Consider the following 22171-nt stretch of genomic DNA (forward strand, 5'->3'; position numbering starts at 1 on the left):
GAGATAACTATGGTAGCTTTCACTGCAGAGACTACACGAAAAAGAGGGGCGGGGGCGGGGAGGCGGGTGTGTGTTGGGGGTGTGTGTGCGCGCGCGCGCTTGCTGGAGTGGAGGCAGGAGAGGGGAAAAAAAGCATGAAAGAAAACAGTTAAGGGCTTCCTGTCCAAGTGAAGGATGAAACAAGGCAAATGAAAACCATGTAAGGCTGTTCTGTGAGAAATGGCAAAAGCAAGACCATTTGTTTTTCCTTTAGAGCGTTTTTAAGATTCAAATATAGTTCTTTCTATGTTCTATGTTGTGTGTGTTCCCTTTGCATAATACTTTCCTTTTTCTCTTCATGTTCCTGCTGGTTAGTAGCACACTGAATGAGACAATAAAATTAAGAAACATATTTTAATGCATCATTTTAATCATAAAAAGAAAAGCTTGCGATAAATGTTCAGGCTATGGATAGTGAACCGGATTAAATTCATATTTTGACAGATTAGGACATTTTTAAACTTAATGTCCATACTGTCACTATAATGCTGTCATTTCCTTACCTTTGTAATCTAATATATACAAAATCTAATATATACAAAATAGATACAACAACCTAAAGCTGTTTTAATATTATTAACATAATGTATTTGAAATTTAAAAGGAATTATTATAAATAGAAATATATTCTTTTTGTTTTACTTGAAGACTTTTGCTGTATTTGGAAATAAAATTTCATTCTGTGTGCCTTTTTTAAAAATAAGAAATAAAAACACAACTATCATCATATTTCACCCTAAGCAATTTCCTAAATTAAAACATTTTCAAAAATAAATACATAAATATAAATATTTTCATTATAAATTTTTTTTCTCAGCTAATTGGTGAGAGAGAAAAATCATCATAAAGCTTTTCTATCTCTCCTATTATTCTGTTATAATTCAGGTGAGATTCCTAACTCTCTTTTCCCTCTCATTTAAATGTTTTTGACATGTAATAGTTTTTTTCCATTATTAACCTCAGTCTTTTAGATTTATTGTTAGCGATGTAGCAAATAAAGTGCCACATGCTTAAACTATATTTTAATATATTTAATATCTAGCCAATACATTACTTAAATTAATTTGGTATGTCAGAACATTATTTTTCAAAAAGAGTTAGGGTGATGGGAAGCACTTAGTTTTCATCAATTAACATGAGCAAAGCACTTCAATGGCAGCTCTTTCAGCATAAAGACAGATGACATTAAAGAACACACTAACAAATCAGATGGATTATGCAACCTGGGCAAATAACCCTTATTTTAGGCACGATCAAAATTATTAAGTGTGTGTCAGGTTCCTGAGAATAATGCATTGTACAGGCTGACTCTCAGCTGCAGATGATTTTAAAATACAGTTTGTTAGTAATGCCTCTTTACTGCTCCATGGTTCTTTATTTGCTAAAAGTAGCTTGCCAGATTCGTAGGTAAGTTTACATGGGTCTCTTAAGTCTCACAAAATGTATTCAGGAAAATGAAATATTAATAGCTTCCCCTATAATGTATGTAGGCAGACAACTTTACAACCATAATGGAAATATGCTAGTTTGGCAAATAACCCCACACTGCTGGGAATGGAAGGATGGGATTTAAAAGAAATGGAAATTACTCCGGGGTAAGAAAGCTTGGGTCTGGTTTCACAATGTTCAGATTGTGCTATGGACCCAGGTAATGCAAGCAAATGAAAAATTGCCTTAGCATTTGTACTCTGGTAGGCCATAATTCAAAAATGTTATTGATCAGACGTTATTTTTGACTTAGTACATATTTAATACTTGATAGTATAAGATAGGGCTTATATAGGTATAGAAAGGGGGTTGGTCCCAAACAGCATCATTACTCTTTAATTACCACTTTGTAAATCAAAAAGCAGGAAATGGATTTGATTCTCCAGTTAATGATCACAGTTGGATGTTTCACAGACTCGATGATCAGTTGTCAGATCATTTGATTTCCCAATTGTTCAGATCTCAGCTGTTATAATAAACTAAATAGTTTGACCCCAAAATTGCTGAATGTGCATACTCTGAGAATACAGACTCAACATAACTTTTTAAGTATTCAGTTGAGGACCTTGATAAATGTCAATCCTAATTCTAAGAATAATATTTTAGCCAGAAAACCACTTGACAGGAGCGCAACCTTGCTATTCTTGCTAATCTCACGGCTAAGAAGTGAATAGAATTTACGTGATTTATTTCCAAAGTCTTTGCACTTTTAGTCAGATCAAGAGCTTAACACACTATCTTCTAATACAACAACAAAAGGTGATACACATATTTCTTTTTTCTTTTTATGTTTTAAAAAAATGTTTATTTATTTATTTTTTCAATATATGAAGTTTATTGTCAAATTGGTTTCAAAAAAATGTTTATTTTTGAGAAAGAGAGTGGGGAGAGGGGCAGAGAAAGAGGGAGACCGAGAATCCCAAGCAGGCTCTGCCCATGAACCATGAGACCATGACCTGAGCCTAAATCAAGAGTGGGGTGCTCAACCAACTGGGCCACCCAGGCGCCCCAGTGCACACACATTTCTATGTTTCTCCTGATTCGCGTGCCCATTTGTACAAAACCCACCAACTACCAGGGAAAAGTAGTAATTATGCGAATTTTTTTGTATCTTCAAAGAATATTGACTACGAAGTCCTTTAGCAAATACTTATTGATTTTCATGTATTCCCTTTGAACATTTTAGTCTTCTGTTACCCTAGAAACATGGGACTGGCTTGTAGAGATGGTTTCTTCCTGGATTGTTCATTTTACCTATCTAGAAAGAAAGGCACAGAGAGGGATTCCCATGGTGATTTTTTAGTAAGAAACTGAGCATTTGCTTATGCAAAATAACAACAGCTAAACACTATGTGTTTGTATTCAGTATTGGATATAATGCATTAAATACTGGATGCAATAAAAGGATGCTTTTAGGAGGACTTTGGAAGAGGGCAAAAAAGCATGGTGTGGCCAGAGTTTTACAGTTGCACAGAACTCTCCACTTTAGACCTGCCTCTGGTATCCTTTTGCTGATGTCTTTGACTTACCGTCATAGTCTCCTTGACTTCTTGTGAGCTTGCTGTCAGGGTAAAAAATGAGTCTTAGTTTTGTTTTCTGGTAACTGTTGATACAATTGGTTGCTGTCATGTTGTGGATATATCACAATATATTTAATGAATGAAACAAATAATTTCCCAAACAGGACTCCTGAATGCATTTACAAAGATTTCCTTTCCTATCCCGCGTTAGGCCAGCCACGGAAAATCAATATCTGTCATCAGTCATTACCCAGGTGATACTGGGTGTGATGCTGTCAGCATATTAAGCCAGAAACACTCGAGAAAAGATTTTCAAACATTATACAAAAAATTATTCTTTTGCTTTCTCCAAATTCCTTTCTGGTAGCTCGTAAAACTCATACTTCAAGTTTTAGATTGTTTGCCCAATATGGTAACTAAATCAGCAAGGGGTCCCAAGTGAACTCTCCTGTGCTGTGCACCAAAGTCCTCTAGGGCTCATTGTCACATGGGAAACTGAGCTTGGGGACTGCCATTTTAAGCTTCTATATCAGAAATCTCCATACAACTTACGTGCAGAGTCAATAAAAACAGCCCAGAATTACCTCAGGCTTGTCCCACCCTTCCTGCCCCAGCTTCTCAGTGTGGTCGTGACAGGCACTTTTTTGACTTCTCTATGAGCTTTTATTCAACTATGTTAACTATAATTCTTGGTGGCAGGCGTGTCCTTTGTCGACAACATCTAGTATAAACAATAGTATAATCAGTTGTTTGCTGGTTGAATAAGAATAATTGTGTCAGATAGTCATCTTGCCCTTGTCTTATACTCTCCCAGTGACAGAGGCCCCTTCCATTCTGAGGCAGTCCCTTCTTTCCAGGTGCTGCTCTGTTAATGCTTTTCAATGTAACAACGTCCATGTCACGTAAATGTTGTTCAGCCATGCAAAATTACGTATTTGTACAAACTCCTTTGAGCTCTCCTACTTTGACAAGAGATTTCATCTGCATATACGTCACATCTCTTGACTCCCTGCACTGTGCTGTTTCATTATACCGTTGCTGTGTTTTGATACACACACAGAGAGATTATCACTTATTAAATGAATGGATTAGTTGTAAATTAACATTAATTATAGCATAATTAATTTTAACATAATTATATTTGTATTAATATAAAAGCATTAAATAATATTTGTGTAAGAAAATGTAGTAATATGTATTTTATTGCAATCTGAGTGCTCTCATACATATACTCTTAGTCAATTATTCTTCACTCTCTTGAGTTAAGTTGTTCAGCAATATTTTTCTTGTGCTCTGGGCGCACTTTTCTGCATTTATATTGTGTTCTGGTGAACAATTGTAAGCCATAATGCTTGGCAAATGACAATCCTGAATCAGCTACCAAGAAATCAAGGTTGCATGCTGAGAGTTCATATATCCATTTTAATATGTCTCAGGGTAAAGGTAGGCAGATAATATAGCACCAATGGAAGTCCCACAGTCTACCACAGCCAGGTAGAACTGACCAAAAAGAAAAAAAAAGAATGTTATGCTCTGATGTGATGTCTGGGAGTCTGAAGAGAAAGAGTGATTCCTAATATACCATTACTGTGCACATTTATGTGGGAACTATACTGTGGTGTACATGTTTATGCTCTAAGTAAGTGATTTAATCAGCCAGTCAGCATGCCTGTTTCCAGAAATGCATACTTTGAGCTAATGGGGTATTTTAACTTTGGCTTGCCTGTTATTATTATTTTTTTTAGGTAGTACAGCATAATAATTGATGGGATGCATAGTGGGCTTTGCAGTCAGGCAGACTGTAGTTCAGCTCTGAGCTATACCATCTTATTGCCTCTGTAATTTGGGCAACTGACTTAAGCTATATGAGCCTCTGTTTCCCTTTCTGTGAAATTCAGTTGTCAACCTGGGTGATGCTGTAAAGATTGATAGACGTATACTGAACACTTCACTACAGAATTTGGAACATAGTATGGAATTGTGTGTAATTTTAGTTATTAATGTTATTGTTAGTCATCCTTTTCTGTTTACAAACTGAATAGAAGTCAGGAATGGAAGAATGGAGCCAAATAATACCCAGGGTTTTTAATGGCTTCCTAAGTATTATTCTTCATTTAAAGGATTAAAAAACCCACACAATTCCGCTAGATTGGCAAGTTTTTCCACTTTTCCATATTAACTGAAATGAAATCATTGGACATCAGCTAGTTAAGTTAGTATTGTATGAGATGGTGATTTTCTATGTTTTCATAATTGTGAAAACAAATCCTAGAATCATTAATGAATAGCAATGATAGGACTTTCAAAATATCAAACCAGTAAGGCATTTTTCGAAGTTCTGAGTTACTGAATATTCCATGAAAAAATATTCTTTTCTTCTAAGTGTACTTCTTTATTTTGACAGAAAGAGAAAGTACAAGTGGGGGAGGGGCAGAGAGAGAGGGAGACAGAGAATCCCAAGCAGGCTGCACACTATCAGTGCAGAGCTCCACGCCGAGCTTGAACCCACGAACGGCAACATTGTGACCTGAGCTGAAGTCAGATGCTCAACTGACCGAGCCACCACCCAGGTGCCCCTCCCAATATTCTATGCTTACATAAATTTGTAAGAATCTAGACAAAATTTAACCAATACCAATTTCTGGATAGCCTTTATTAATGCGCAGTGAGGTTCTCCAAAAAGAGTATAAGAATTTTTAAGACTTATTTGATCATAAATCCCCTTTCCAACACAAAACTTCATCCACTAAAATGTTATGGATCAAGTTTGGTATATGCTATGTTAATCATTTTTAAGACAGATGTACGTCTATAATCTCTTGAAGAATCTCTAACTTGAAGGCTAAAATATGGTATATATTTTAATAATTTTTTCAATATGAGAATAGTTCCAATTTTCCAATACAAAAATACTTCCAAAAGTACTCCATGAATTACATATTCTTCATAAAAGTAATGTATTCAAATTTTATATTCTTTTTTTCCACCTATGCCTTGTTTTTAAATTTTTTACAAAGTAGCATGTGTACTGATGTTTCAAAATATTTACTGTCACAAAGGAGCATTAGGTCCAATATACATAAGAAATGTACATTCTAAGCTTCATGTTGCTCAGTGATAACAAGGAAACAATAATACTTGTATCAGAATCATTGTAAGTGCAAATGAGATAACACATTCACAGAATTTAGTTTCTGGCACAAAGTAAGGACTCGACAACATTATTACGATCTATTTATTTAAAAGAAAAACAATTTATTAATCAAGAAAAAAAAATAGGACAATCATGAAGAAATCTCAAAGAATTCTGATTTAAATTCTAAGAAGGCACTTAGGTGTCCAAAGTGTTCATGACCAATTTCTTCTGTAAAGGTAATGTAAAAATATCAAAAATCACAAACCAGAGTGTGCTTCTTATAGCTATAATAAAATGTCTGTAAACACAAACAATGTATATACTTTACTGGGAAAAAGAATGTTAAGTAACTTAGACAAATACGCACAACACAAACACACAGAAACCCATTGAAAATGGGAAGAAATGGGAAAAGGTAGTTCTAACTCACACAAATATTTGGGGAAAACCAATTTCAAGCAGTAAGATGCCATCAACAGACCAGAAAGAGTATGGTAATGAAAAATATGGTGCCCAAGTGCCCAATGCCTAAGTTTGAGTGCTGCTTCTAAGACTAATTAGCTCTCCAACCTTTGCCTAGTCACCTCCTTTCTCTATGCTTTAGTTTTTCTTTGGAAAATGTTAATAATAATGCCTATTTCATATGTGTGCAAGGAAGATTAAACGAGATTATATATATTGTATTAATTCTTTGTTGCTGTGTAACAAATTACCACAAATTTAGCAACTTAAAACCATGCCCATTTATTAGAATATAGGTCAGAAGCCCTGCACTGTGTGGCTAAGTTCTTTGCTTAGGATCTCACTCTGTGGAAACCAAGGTGTCAGTTTGGCTGAGTTCTTGTCTGGTAATTGGGGGGGCGGGGGGCGGTGGGGAATCTACCTCCCAGCTCATTCTTTTTGGCAGAATTCAGCTTCTTGTGGTTATAGGACTGTTTCCCTGTTTTCTGCTTGCTGTGGCTGAAGCTGCTCCCAGCTCCTAGAGGCTGCACACAATCTATGTCACAGGACTCCTGTCTTCAAATCAGCTACAGAGAATCTCTTGCTTTGAATCCTTCTCGCCTTAATTTCTCACCTCTAAATTTAAAGGATTCATGTGATCAGGTCAGGCCTACCTAGATAATCTCTTATCAGGTCACTGATATGGGACCTTAATTACATATGCAAAATCCCTTTACCTTATAATGTGAACATAGTCACAGGAGTGATATCTCCCCATATTTGCAATCCTGGGGGTATACAAGGCATGCACACTAGGGGAATAGAGATGCCGCCTTAGAATCCAGTGTAATACATATGTAAAATGCTAAAATAGTGCCTGGCATGTGGTAAACACTAAAGGTTTGAGCTCTTATTCTTAAGGAGCATCTGAAAAACTCACAGAAATTTTTAAAAATAGCAATGCACAGTTATGGCAATGGTGTGGTAAAATGATATCCCAACACACCATTAAAGAAACAAACTGGTAGAACCTTTCTGCCAGGTGATTTGGCAATGTGTATTGAAAGCTCAGGACTTCCACTTCCAGGACTTTATCCTAAAGATATAATCAGAGATATACACAAAGGTATGTGAAAGAAATGTTAATTGTACTTGATTTATAATAATAGACACTTAAAAAGAAACCAAGCACCTTCCTTTAGAGTTTTAGTTAACTATTATGACATAGGTATTAAATGAAATGCTATGTAGCCTGAAGCACAAAAATAAAAATAAAATAAAACAAAAGCACACAGTTTTTGAAAAATATTGAATGAGAAGGAACATTCTCATGTTATAAGTGGAGAAATTATAGGTTACAAAAGTGTATATGTGGTGTTACTCAACTCATACTCTTTCCTGGAGTTTTAAGTGACCTTTTGGCAAGACATGGTCACTTGACAAGGGAGGGAGTATACCCTGACCAGTCTCCTCAGATTGTTGTAGGTAAGACTAGGCTTCTAGAGACTTCTTGGGGAGACCCAGCATCCTTCCTAGAGTGTGAATTAGGCTTTTGGCAAGACAGGGTCACTTGATGAGGAGTGGGCCACCCTGACAGTGTCTGGCCATGTCCAACTATCAGAACCACAAGAGCATCCTCAAGAGAAGACTTAGCATCATCTCTCAATTTGTGTGTGTGTGTGTGTGCGCGCGCGTGCGTCTGTGCTGTCGACATTCATTCAATGACTCAACATGCAAATAGTATGGTCTAGTCCTTCATTCCTAATGTATCACCCTGCTTTATATTAAACTGGCTAAATTACCCTCTCAGCCAAGATTTTAGAGAAGGGCTTTGGTTTTGTTTCAGCTATAATGAAAGACATCTGCAATACATAATACATAGCAATGGAGGATGTAGAAGTTAACAATTATTAGGAAAGCACATATAGGGCACATTCTAACACTACACAATGCTACTAACCCTGCTTTACAGGTGGGAAAATGTTGGCTCAGAGAAATTAAATAACTTGCTGAAAAATTCCTATTTAGGAAATGGTGACACCAAATTTTAAAGCAACGGGCTTCCCTCGTTTCATCATACCATGATTCCTAATGGTTCCTAGGACTCTCAGTTTTTAAAAATATCCTCTGGAAATTTAAATGATTAGCCTAATGTAAATCCTCTGCAGTACATTTCACTGTTTCCCTGTACCTGAAGGCAAATTAGTGGTTAATAGTAACAACACGCAGATTGCTTTTTTCTCCTAAGCTTTTTCCAGCTCCAGCCTCTCAGATCTTAATTTCAAAGTAACAGATGTGTTTTTAATTGAGGATCCAGATTATCACCACGAATTCAGATTAAAGAAATTCTTCCCAGTTCCCTCTCAACCCAAAGGGGGAGGTACCAAATTCCATAATCTTTGGAACTAGCATTTCTCCAGACTCTATAACCCGGGGTAGTTCCCACTACCTCTCGTTCTCTGCAACTAAATCCTTGATAAAAATCAATGCTCAGATCTCTCAAGTCCCTTAATTGTCCATTTCTCCTTTGGGGATTTCCTTCTATCCTTCTCAGACTCTATTCACTTGCCCTACTTTCTGTCCATGTTCCCAGGACCATGCTTTCATTTTTATTCTGCTTCCATCCCTAAGTCCAACTATCTGTCCCACTCCTGTTCTAGTTTTTGGTAATCAACCTGAGCCCACGGTTGTATCCTAGCTCTATAGTAAGTATCTTTATTGTAGGGGAAATAAAAAGAATATAAAAACACATTTGTGTGGTTATGGAAGTTTACTATTTAGATATTTGTGCTGTCTGGTATTACAATTACCTAATCAAAAAAAAAATCAGCCTTGGGTATTTTGTTCTGTAAAACTTGCCTAATAAAAACAAATATTTAAGTTTTTAGGGGAGATCCATATAAGTTCTAATCTATTATTTAAAAAAAATAATTTCCATTTGTAGAAAGATCGATGTGCCCATCACTCATAGTAGTTCTGACCTCAAAATGGGAAATTATATTTTCCTTTACATTCTTTTAGTGATCTTTCTTGGCTCAGTTACTTCTTATTACATCATAAATTTAACATAACAATTAATAACTTACAATTTTCTTCTCTTAATTACTAATCATCTCTTGCCTTTTGCATGTCTGGGTTTATATAAAAGTATTAAAATGTTGTTGTAAATATTTTAGTTCAAAATCTGAGCATTTAACGGATATACAAATAACTATTTTCATATTAGAAGCAGTATTAAGAATGTTATATTATTTTATGTACTTCTCAAAAGGAATTATTAGGTACAGGATAAGTAATAGTATAGTATTCCATTAGGTAGATCAAGAAGAAAGAAAGAAAAAAAGAAAGAAAGAGAGAGGGAGAAAGAAAGAGAGAGAGAGAGAAAGAAAGAAAGAAAAAAGAAAGAAAGAAAGAAAGAAAGAAAGAAAGAAAGAAAGAAAGAAAGAAAAGACTAAGAAAACTTTATTTTTTTGGACCTAGGAAACTCAAGATCATTTTTTTAGGGGACCCTGAAGTAGAATTATGAAACTTTTGACTTCTAACAAATACACAAGAAATAGCATAATCTTTTTGATGCTTGAAAATGTAAATTAAGTCATCCATACGTTCCTGTTTGCTAACATTTTCTTCCAGCCAGCCATATACTCTTAAAACAGTATTCTGTGTCATGGGGTGACTTAATATTGTTTAGGACTGCTTCCACTTAACTATGTGGATGGAAAAACTCATCCAAGGACACACACAATAACTTTTCTTTGGTCTTCCTTCCCACCTCTTACTACAGAGATCTGAATGGGGTGGGGGGGGGGGCAGTGTGGATCTTCATCTCTCACAATGTAGCTTCTCCTGCATCATCTGTTGTCATGGTAATAATTGTAGCATTGCAGTTTTAGTACTACAACAGAGCACACTCCAGTGGAATCAGATTGGCGAACACAATCTGTAGGATGAAATCTCTCTCAACAAGGGTCTGTTGTGCTTTGGGACATTTTCCCCACCCTTTCTTTGTGCTTCCTCAGCTATCTAGTCATCTGGTCTAATCTCTCTTTGATGATTTTGTCCAAGACTCTTCAGGGCCAAGAGGACTAGAAGCATAAATATGATCCACACAATTATTTATATAGATTTCATATCAGTTAAGGAAAAATTTCCAAATAGTTTCCTGTAACTAATAGAGTATATCAACATTAAAAAAAATCCATCAACAGCTTTTAGTCTTTAGGAGCTTTTCTGCAATTCTTCTAAAACCTCTGTAAGTCACTTGAAGGAAGATAAGAGAGTCACCTCAACCAAATAATGAATGGTTATATTAGGTCACCAAGTGACATTTTTAGCTGGAGCCTGCCTGACTTTCAAACAGAGCCAGAGTCCTATAATCCCTGAGGTGTAGCAGGTAGTGGTTGTATGTTTGACTTTTTAAAAATTTTGAATAAGCAACTTTAGAGAGGATGGTGAATAAAATAGTTATTAACTTTTTGTCTCCGTTTTCCCATGCATATTGGTAATCATCGACTTATTCCATCTTCTCTGCCAAACTAAAAGAAATATTCCTTTATAGTAATAAATGAACGCTTACAAACAACATCACAAAGTGGTAGCAATGTATCTGAGTTGGTCCTATTTGAAACCTGGCAGATAAGATGGCCTTCACTGTCATAAAATAATTGGTAAATCTAGAGACAGAGGTAGTTATAGGGAAAAAATCAAGTAATCACTTTGTTTTGGGAAGCACTTTGACTCCCCTCCCCTTCTAACTTTTTTCTAAATTCTTCCCTCCCCCCCAAAAGAAACTATGACCTTTCTAGCCCTCTGACTGGTCAGGTTTTCTGACTTTACCTGTTCATCTGAGTCACTAAGTCCTCTCTAGGTGTGTTCCTTAATTTCAGACCTTTCCCTTTTCCCATGCTTTTCCTCTACCATGGAGCTGTGTTTTCTTATGAAATAACAGGCTAATGAGTACACCTTTAAAAATATAAGTCCGATCTTGTCACTCCATGACTTAAGCCCTGTGGTGGCCTCCATCATATGTAGAGTAATAGCTGAAGCCCTCACAGGTGCTACGCAATCTAGCCCCAATACCTGTCTAACCTGATTGCTCACTGCGCCCAGCCCAAGACCTGGGCACACACCATTTTTTTGGCCCGGACTGCTTTTCCACTGCATGTCAAAATGGCTGGTCTCCCTATCACCTCCGAGTCTTCATTGCTGCTTCCCCACTGTGACATTAGCTCTCCAATCAATTAAAAATGAAATGTTCTCAATTGGCCGACCTTGTAATCACTATACCACTTAACTGCTTATTTTTCTCCATACCATCGATCTCCATATGACATAGTATATATTTAGTTTGTTTATCTGTTTATTATATGTCTACTCCTTTCTCCAACAACACCCAGTAAAGAAACACCATTAGAGAAAATAATTTTTTTCCTGTATTGTTACTTTATCATTTTAATGATAAGATAGTCACTAGTTCCTGATAGAAGCTCAACAGACGTTTACTAGATAAATAATTAACCTCTAAACTAAGGGCAGAAAGGAAACGAATCTCATTTCTTATTTTTTTTAAGTTTATTTTATTTTTTTTTTAATTTTTTTAAATGTTTATTTATCTTTGACAGAGAGACAGAGCATGAGCAGGGGAGGGGCAGAGAGAGAGGGAGACACAGAATCTGAAACAGGCTCCAGGCTCTGAGCTGTCAGCACAGAGCCCGACGCGGGGCTCGAACTCACACTCACAGACTGCGAGATCATGACCTGAGCCGAAGTCGGACGCTCAACCGACTGAGCCACCCAGGCGCCCCTTTTTAAAGTTTATTTTTGACAGCGAGAGCGAGAGAGAGCAAGAGCAAGAGCACGAGCGAGGGAGAGGCAGAGAGGGAGAGAGAGAATCCCAAGCAGGCTGCATACTGTCAGTGCAGAGTCCGATGTGGGTCTCAAACCCATGAACTGTGAGAACATGACCTGAACCGAAGTCAAGAGTTGGCTGTTTAACTGACTAAGCCACCCAGTGCACCCCAAACAAATCTCATTTCTATAGAATGGCGTGAATGACTAAATGAGGGCACTCGGATTCACTTTCTCAACAATTAGCATTTAGGTATAATGGAAAGAATGAGTCAATTAGTATTCAGAGTTGAGACTTGCAGGATACAATGAAGTAGAAGCAGATCTGTCAAAGCCAAAGCCATGTGCCAGCTGGGGATATGAGGAATCAGAAAATACAGAAACAGAGGAAGCCAGTGAGCAGGACTTGGAACAAGTACATCCCAAGGAAATGTCACTACTGCAACAGAAGGAGACTACGAGGTCAGTGAGAGGCACAAGGACCCAAGGTCACTACCTTTTTAAGAAAGTCACTCTAGTTAGACTTGTTCTGTATTACCAAAAGGCATAGATAGGAGTGCCATCCTGATGTATAATGGCTTAACATCTTACCTTTCCTTGGTAGCATATATTGTGCAGCGTCTTATAAAATCAGTTTGTTCCTCCAGCGGATATTTTCTAGCAAAGGCATTTCGGGTATTGTGCTGGGTGATTGGAAAAGAGAAGGTTTTGATTTCTTTGTCTGCTAACCCTTTGGAGTCACATATCCGACCATCCTTTGTCCTTATTGTAGAGCCAAAGTCCAAGTTGGGCTCTAAATTACAATGTAATCTAAAAATTGCTCCTTTAATTTTATAAACAAGATTAATAAGGGAAAGGGGGATGGGGAACGTAAAACCTAATGGTGCGAAGGACTGCTTCTGAATGCAAGTGGGGGTGTTGGCCAGGTTTTAGAGCAGCTGAAACTGGGAAAGCATGGGGAAATGACATCAACCTGAGTAGCAGCTGCCCCCTTTGGCCTGCGTGTGCATCTCTACTTCACCACAGTTTATACTACTTACTACTGGCTCTCTCCTTGGCTGTGAGACCATTTATTAGGGTGCCTATGCTATCATAGTATGCAAACTAGCCAGGTCTGAAAATCCAGAGTGGCCCCTCAGAATGAGCCAAGAGGGCCCTTGGCTTTGCACAAGATAGAAATCCAATGTGAGCCAAGAGGAAGAGAGATCAGAGTTTATTGAAGATGTAAAGAGAGTGTAGATATGGACAGAGCATCCAGGAGACTTGGAAAGGAGAGTGAGTCTCATCTTTGCTTGCGGTCTGGGGTCTTTACTGAGGATTGTAGTCGGGTACACATGTCTTCTCAGGCATCGGGAACAAAAACTAGTGAGATATCCTCCGTGAGTGACTTGTGCCCCAGAGCCACGTGTCTTAGTGAGTCAGTAGTCTTGGACAGCCCTGCCCAGTCACTCCTTAGATGTTATCTATCATGCTGGAAGACTCCAAAGAAATTATTAACTCCTTGACCTTTGTAAGTAGGACATACATTATCTGTTCTATAAGGCATGTATAAGGTGTAGATAGAAGTCTTGGCAAGAATAAAAGCAGGAAAAGGAACAACAACAACAAAAAAAGTAGTTTTTCATGGATTCTCTTAGTTTCCCTGTCTCAGTAGGGTAGAGGAGCATTTCTTGATACCTTTGTTACAAACAACAGTAGACAAAAAAGAGGACTGAGGTGACTTCATGATTTTATTACATCTGACCCTCTTTACTCACCGAGGTTCCCTGCCACTGGCGGGATTTGTGTTTGCAGCCACTGATCATCTTAACACTTACTCTGTAACTATGAAGAAATTATTATTCTCAGAGGTTTACTGACTTGTCTAAATTGGCATTAACAAAATTTTTAAATGCACCCGGCTACCTCTGACTGTCTTTCACTGGCCATCTTGATACAGAGAGTAAGGAGACTCAAATTAATATTTTATCCAGTAAAAGATTTAGAGACTGTGGTTTACCCTGCATACGATCTATTCAGCCAGCTTCATTGGCATAGGACTCAAATATTCCCTGTAGCTATGCTGAATTGACTGGAAACATGATAAGGCATCTGAATTCTGCAGGTATAGTCATTCCTAGCAACCAATTTGATTTTTGACGGACAAAGAGCCCCAGGAAAGTAGATGCCTTTGTACCTGAGAAAAAAAGAAATCCCAAGCAAGATAGACATGCCCTAATCAGTATGCTCTGGGTATGACAGCATGCAAGTGAGTGATCTGTTTTGTTCTGAACTCTGGCTCTGTCAATGACAGTACACGATTTACTAGAACAAATCAAATAAGTGTAATTGACTCCTGTTTTGACGTTTCAAAACACTGAACCATATTTCCTTTGTAGTACTCTGATTCCACATTCTTAAATTTGATTTTTTCATATAAAATACCTCAGTCAAAAGAGAGAATGCAAATAACAATGCATCAGGGTAGAATTGTTTTCAGTGCTTTCAAACGTTACGGAAAGAATAATTTCTGCACGGATATGATGATGTGGTCGATGTGGGTCAAAAAATTGCAGCCTCAAAAACCGATTTGGAGACTTGGACCATGCAGTGGTCAAATGTTTCAACGCTCTGTTGTTCCCGTTCCTGTTACAGGTACATGTGACAGCGCTGCAGCTATGAGTGGAATTTTAAAGGGGAAGTTGGAAGAAATTGACGGCTCTTCACCCTGCTGCTCTGTGCAGGAATCAGATGATGAAGTTTTTAGCTGTGACGGTGCTGACAGTGTTGATAGTGTCAATCTGTCCACTTGTAATCTTTTCACTGGTGAGTATCCGAAGCCATATTTCAGGCTGTACTCTAAAGTGTGTTGTATGGTCGATTCCTGGAGTTTCTATCTTTATCCACTGCCTTTTATCTGCTCCAAGTTTTTCATCATATCAGACTTATTTGTAAAATGTGATATCATTTTGTTTAGTTAAATCTCAATGGTATCCTTCTGTTCATCTCTATGGAGTAGGTATGAGAGGCAGAAACGCGTCCGATTGAAGGTAAGCAATTGAAAATGATCTCGTATGCACCTTCAGCTTTCGGAAATCCATCTCAAATCCATTTCAAAATCTGATCAGTTGAGCTCTTTTGAAATTCTAATAATACTGGTCAATGAGTTGTGGAATTAGCAGTATTGAGTACACCACATGTATTTCCTACGTGAGAAAACGATGTTTGTTTTTAAAAGAATGCTGCTCTGAAATCAAAGCCCTGAAAGCCATCAGCTACTATTGTTCTTAGAATACTAGTAAACCTCAAACTTGAGGCCAGATTCATGCACTACAGTTAGTGCAGCTTTCCGCACGCATATACCTTTCCTAAGCAGTTAATGTGAACAGCATTATTTGGTATGGTATGTAGTATGTTCTAACTTAAAATTCTAGCCATTTCAAACTGCCTTCCCTATAACTGGTACACATTGATTGATTTTGGATTAGGCAAATCTTTCCAACATCTCTGTGTGCCTTCAATCCCAGTCATTAAGAAAAGAGGGATCTCTAAATCAGTTTTAGAAGTTAATCATACAAAGCAAAACTAAACAAGGTCAAATAAAGTCCCATAGGATGATGGGTATAAACTTCCTTTTAAAGCGCCATTCCATACGTAAAGCTAAAAATTATCCAATACAAAAGAGAAGGGTTTTTTTCCATAACAGCTTTTTTAGTATTATTTTTCTGAGGCGTGTGGGTTTGGGGATTTTTAACTTATCAAAACAACCTTTTAATATTCACACTGATGATCTTGCAGTGTGGCTCTATGACCCCTGAAATTCCATTTTTACCCTCTTTCCTCTACTCCCAAGAATTCAAAGGTTTGTTTGATATTTATGAATTCTCTCTCATCATTGTTAGAAGCATTTAGAATAAAAGTAGGTATAATTTTATAAGATTGTTTAGTCTTTGTATTATTTATTTCTTGACTAAAGTACCACTATTATGTACCCACTATTATGTGGGAAGTATAAAAAGTAAGGAGGAGATAAAGAAACACTTAGAAGAAGGGATAACATAATAGTTGTTTTGAGAATGAGATTCTTTAGTTACATGGAAAGGTTATTGTCAATCAGTGGGTTTTGGGTGGATCGGTTTGTTTGTGATTTATCTAAAGCCTTTCCCCCCTTCCTCTAAGCGACTGTAGCCCTTGTGGATGGCACACCCCCTTGCTGTCACCCACAGTGCCTAGAAAAGTGCTGAGCATTGAATGAGGCTTAGACTCCTTTATTGAATGAATGGATTCAATTCAGATAATTCTCTCTCTCTTTTTTGCAATAATTGTCTTTTTTTGGCAATAAACATTGCACCTATTTAAAGTTTACAACATGATGTCATGATATATGTATGCATTATGAAATGATGACCACAATCAAGCTAATTAACATTCTGTCACCTTACATAGTTACATTTTTTGTTGGTGGTGGTGGTGAGAACACTTGGGATCTATTCTCTTGGCAAATTTCAAGTATGAAATACATTATTTTTTTTCGTAATTTCAGACAACTTTAAAAGCCAGAGAGAATGCATCTACTGGATATCTTTATCCTTAGTATATATTTAATTTCAAGACCCTCAGGGACCCTATTAAGCACCTTGCCTGTGTACCTTGGAGAGCTCTCCTTCTCTAGGCCCGGAATGCCACAGGAGCTGCCTAGAATGTTTCAACTTTTTCCCTTTAGCCACTCCTAAAAAACATCATCAATCTAGACTCTATTTCTTTGAGATACCACCTCATCCAGTGCAGCAATATCCACATGCCAGTGTTGTTTTTTTTTTAAACCTTCAGCATGCTTTCAACCTCCCTGGTGTCTATGTCTCTCCTAAAGTTACAAATTGACTCTCTCCTGGAAAAATCAATTGTAGGACTCTCTATGCAAGATACCCATCGATTTCTATAGCTTGTGAGTTCACAAAGTACCTATAATGTTCATTTAAACACCATCAGGTCTCACAATTGTGGCTCAAGATGCTTTCCAGATGAAAGTGATGTTCTGGTGGCTTAGAGGAGTTTGAAAAATTATAGGCTAGACACTTGTTACAAGTACCTGAACACCCTGAAGGGTAAAAGTTTGAATGGAGAGTGGTTTTATTTTGATCAAATAAACTATTTGATAGCTATTTTGACATCTGTTCGCAACTTTTCTGTTTTATAACCATCACAAGAGTCTGTGGAGGAAGAGGTGTCCAGTGTGCACAGAGGAGAAGTCAGGCTGATAAAGAGAGTAGATTCAGAGTTTCATTAGCATTCTTCCAGCACTGTTGTTAATGTCCTTTTCTTAGTAAATTTTCAAGGGTTTTGAGGGAAACGTTTGCTGATACTACTCTGTAAGGAAGTGATATGCATCATTGAACAACTTGTAATTGAATGTGTGATCAGCACCATGATTTGAGATAAACAGTGGGGAGGAGAGTAAGGAAAAATGGTTGGAAAATGTTACCTATGGATGATTTCCTATTATTGTGAGCTGCTCTTACCGTAATCATCAATATGAAACTTTACTAATTATTTCATAAAGCCGGGCAAATTGAGGAAGAAAACCCATTTTAATTTTTTGAGAGAATTTAACACTATGTAACAGTATAAGACAAAAACAATAGTAGAGTCAACCCTCAGTTTGAATTCAAAGAGTGTTAGTACTAGTAAGGCCTTTGAGAACATCTAGACTGTGTTTCTTATTTTAAATACGTGGAGACTGAGGCCCAGCGAGAGTAACTAGACAAGGATCAAATGTCAGCTATTGCTATAGGACTTTATGGTAGATCCTCAGAGTCTACCTTTCTACTAGACTGTGCTGCTCTCCGATGGGTCTTTTACATCACTGACTAGATCGAGGGACCCATCTAATCAACAGAGAGACATTGGCTGTACCTTTTGTGCCAGCTCCTCTTAGAAATAGAATGAGCCTACCTTTCGGTAAAGGTGTTTAGCATTTCATCACCTCTTGCCTTTTTTTTTTTCTTTTTTTTCAGTTAGTGTTGTGGTGAAAGTTAGTATCTTCTGGATGTAATAATATAGTGCCAGTGATGAGTTTATGAATACATTCAATGAGCAAAAGAAATAGTGGACAGAGAATTCAATTTGACTGTGAATGAACACTTTCCCTTCCCCTTTCTGTAAGTAAGAGACAGGGCAGACTGTTGAGACTTACCTTGTACATCACTGACATTGATGGAAATATCTTACAGCAAACATGTTGTTTTACATTTACATGAAGGAAATTGGTTCGTCTTGGTGACATAATGCTGCTTGTGATAATGTGAAAACGTTACAATGAAAAGAAGATGAGATGAGGTATGCAGTGTGCATCTTTAACAGCAGCTAACAAATACAGGGTTGTTTCATTTACTTTAAAAGTAAAAGCCTTTGTACATTCCACTTTTGCCAGAGGGGTGAATGGGCATCCTGGACTCCCTGGGAAAAAAAAAAAAAGATAATGATATCTTTCTATCCCTTGAACTCCAGGACCCTACATTACTTGTTCAATAATTCAAGACTTCAGAAATGCACTTACCTTGCATTTCGATTAGACTCACTTAGTCACAGCTTCTGACTGAATGCAGTAATTATATTCCATTTTGCTGCCTAGGTACAAAATTGGCTTTTATATTTGCTTGTTTGTTTTAAGCCCTGAGAAACTTAAATTTGGCTTTAATCTTAAAAGCACAATTGGTCTGAATTTGAAATAAATTTTTTTTATATCAATATCACAGTGAATCTAGAAAAACAACACTTATTGTTTGTGGTTTTAACTCTCAGTTAGCTACCATTAAAAAGTCAATGTGGGTAGTTCTAGTGGTATTAATGGTACTATTTCTCACATTATTCAAGTGATAAAGTCCTATTAGCATGGGATCCAAAATATATCCTAGAAACTCTTCCGATTTCCCACATCTGTTATTTACTCAGGATGTCTATAGGTGGAATTGATATTGTAGCTGTATTTCATAAAAGTACAAGAATTATAGTTGCTATTAAATATTAGAGACCCTGTCTTCACATTAACGATCAGAATATTTTCATCTGATAATGTAATTTCTTTACAAATATTTCATAGAGTATTTGCATTTTTTATAAACCTTTTAATAAGAACTACATCCTTATTTTGGGGTCACGTAGGAATAGTCATAGACAATAAATAGATGATTGCCCAGTTGCACAATGTCATGACTTCAGAAGTGGATCCAAGTGAAATTTAGGTGATTAAACTCCTACCAACCACTTCTAAGTCCCATAATCTTTTGGCTTTGGTTTGAATACCAGAGGTTGACTGGCTTTATACTTGTTGTTTATGATGGTGACGATGAAATCATAGTGCCTGAAGCAAATGTCCTTGTGTTTCTCAAAAGATTTTAAAATTCATCATGCAGATTAGGCAATCTGATGCTTTCTGACAGCTCGAGGGAAGTGTATTTGTGTGCATGTGAATGCAGAAAAGAATTAAATCTGGTCCTGCTAAAAAAAAAAAAAAGGAAACAGTTGGTGCTATTTCTGAATTGGCTGTGATATTTAACCATTTCACTCTGGAAAGTACATATTTGTACTCTGAAAATGTTCCTTTTTTTTTTTTTTGTCTGAGGAATTTGGGAGTAAACTGGGAATGTTTTAGGGCCACAGAATTGTTGTAGCATATGTCTTATATGTTCAGCTACAGTGATCTGGCATGAACTAGAATAGTTAAATGTCTCAAGTTTACTGAATTCATTTGACAGTTGGATTAGGGTTAAAAGTATAGTTTTTACACGTAATGAAGAATGAACAATCGTAATAAATATAACAAAAGATAAATACTTCATTTTCAAAGGCCAGCACATAAAAACTAGAAAGATTTTTAAATGATATTTAATTTTCAGGTAGGAAAGTATAATGAATTAAAACTGAAATGGATGCTCAGTTTTTTGCATTTGTTTTTATCTTATCTCACAAATATTTTAATAGAATAGTAATAAAGATTGATTTATGTAATTTACAATTCTAGGACTTTGAATGAACTGTTATGAAACTTGATTTACATAATGAACTATTAAATCACTTTAAGATCCTTAATGGATAGCTGCAGTGGTCTTAATTAGCATGACAAAAAAGACCCCCAAAAAACAAACTTTATTAAAACAGTTTACAAAGCATCATGAAAGCTAGTGAAGATTGCTAGACAGAGTGCTGAAAGCACTAGATGTTTCTGAATGAAATGCAATAGTGAGTGTCATTAACTGTGATATTGTGAAGACCCGAAATGCATTTAATACTATATATTTTTATACCAAGATTGGATGATAATGGATCTGTTGTGAGATAAAAAAATGTACATATTTAGTACGAAATCATATTAATAAAATTACTTTTAAATATTCATATTGAAGAATACTTAATATATTTCATCTTTAATATGCTCTAATGCTTACATCTTTTACATTTAAAAAAACCTACATAATTTAAATCTTAACAATTCCAGGGTTTGCAGTATTTAGTGCTATCCCTGAGAAACTTGGTTTGGAAGAAATAATGATGATTAATTTTAAACATAGTTACTTTTTCTAATATAGCCTGTCCTATTTCACAGTTTCTTCAAAGATATTGTCCATGATCTTCTTATGTCTGATCAGACTTTTTGCTGTTTGCTGTTTCTATGACAACCCTCATTTTAGCTTGGAGAGAGTAGTACATATTTTAGATTTATATACATTTTCAGATACACACACATTTTAAGGTTCTTGGGTGGCTTCATCATTTAAGCATCTGACTCTTGATTTCTGCTCAGGTCATGATCTCGCCTTTTGTGAGTTCAAGCCCTGTATGAGCCTCTGTGCTGAGGGTGCAGAACCTGCTTGGGATTCTCTCTCTCTTTGCCCCTTCTCTGCTTGCATGTGCACTGTCTCTCTCAAAATAAATAAATAAGCTTTAAAAAAAAGAATTTTTTACCTCCATAATAATTAACATTATGCTGACAATTATAATGGTCATTAGTCAACACTAAAATTAAATGCTATGCTAAGATCATGGCTACATAAGACATATATACCATACATTTGACCTAGATTTTTTTTAAATATGCATAAAGTTAGGCTGCAAAAGAAGATCTAAGGCATAAACTTAAGTAATTTATGGGCACTAATAAAGAAGCACATATACTTAAAAATTCTCCTCAGTATGAAGTAAATAAAAGTTTTTTTTTTTTACTTTTTTACATTTCAATTTAAAAATGAATGAATCCAAAAAGGATAAATGCAGCTTAAATAAATATTGTTATTTTCAACAGAATACCTTTCTTCTTCTTCTTTTTTTTTTTTTAAGAATTCACAAGCTTTTTAGCCACAATATGGAAAATGGTTGCAATTTATCATTACAATTATTTTAAACTCCTTGATTGTAAGGGCTGCATCCTGTATTTGCCCCACAGTGCTTAACGGTAATAATCATGACAAGCATTATTGAACATTTTATAATTTGCTAGGCATTGTGATAGATGCTTTAAACAAATTATTTTATTTCATTCTCATAATGTTAGGTCCTAAATAAATTTATTTTTGATTGGCATGTTCATGACTTATATTGAGAAAGAATATGCTTAACTGATCAAATGATTTGTCATCTTAAACATGACATGAGTAGACTTAAATGGGCTAATTAACTATATAAAAATTAAGATTGTTGGATACAATTGAAGTTACCTTCAACAGGT

At 36.3% G+C, this 22171-nt stretch overlaps 1 protein-coding gene across 1 annotated transcript in view; it reads left to right on the forward strand.

Moving 5' to 3' along the window:
- The window catches only part of CSRNP3 (cysteine and serine rich nuclear protein 3), a 212332-nt gene that overhangs the window by 2080 nt on the left and 188081 nt on the right, over positions 1-22171 (forward strand). The window contains exon 2 of the mRNA XM_023259415.2: positions 15106-15276. The gene's annotated coding sequence lies outside the window, so the exon portion shown is untranslated. The remainder of the gene's footprint in view (positions 1-15105; positions 15277-22171) is intronic.

This window comes from Felis catus, chromosome C1 (assembly GCF_018350175.1).
Source record: "Felis catus isolate Fca126 chromosome C1, F.catus_Fca126_mat1.0, whole genome shotgun sequence".
Taxonomy (NCBI): domain Eukaryota; kingdom Metazoa; phylum Chordata; class Mammalia; order Carnivora; family Felidae; genus Felis; species Felis catus.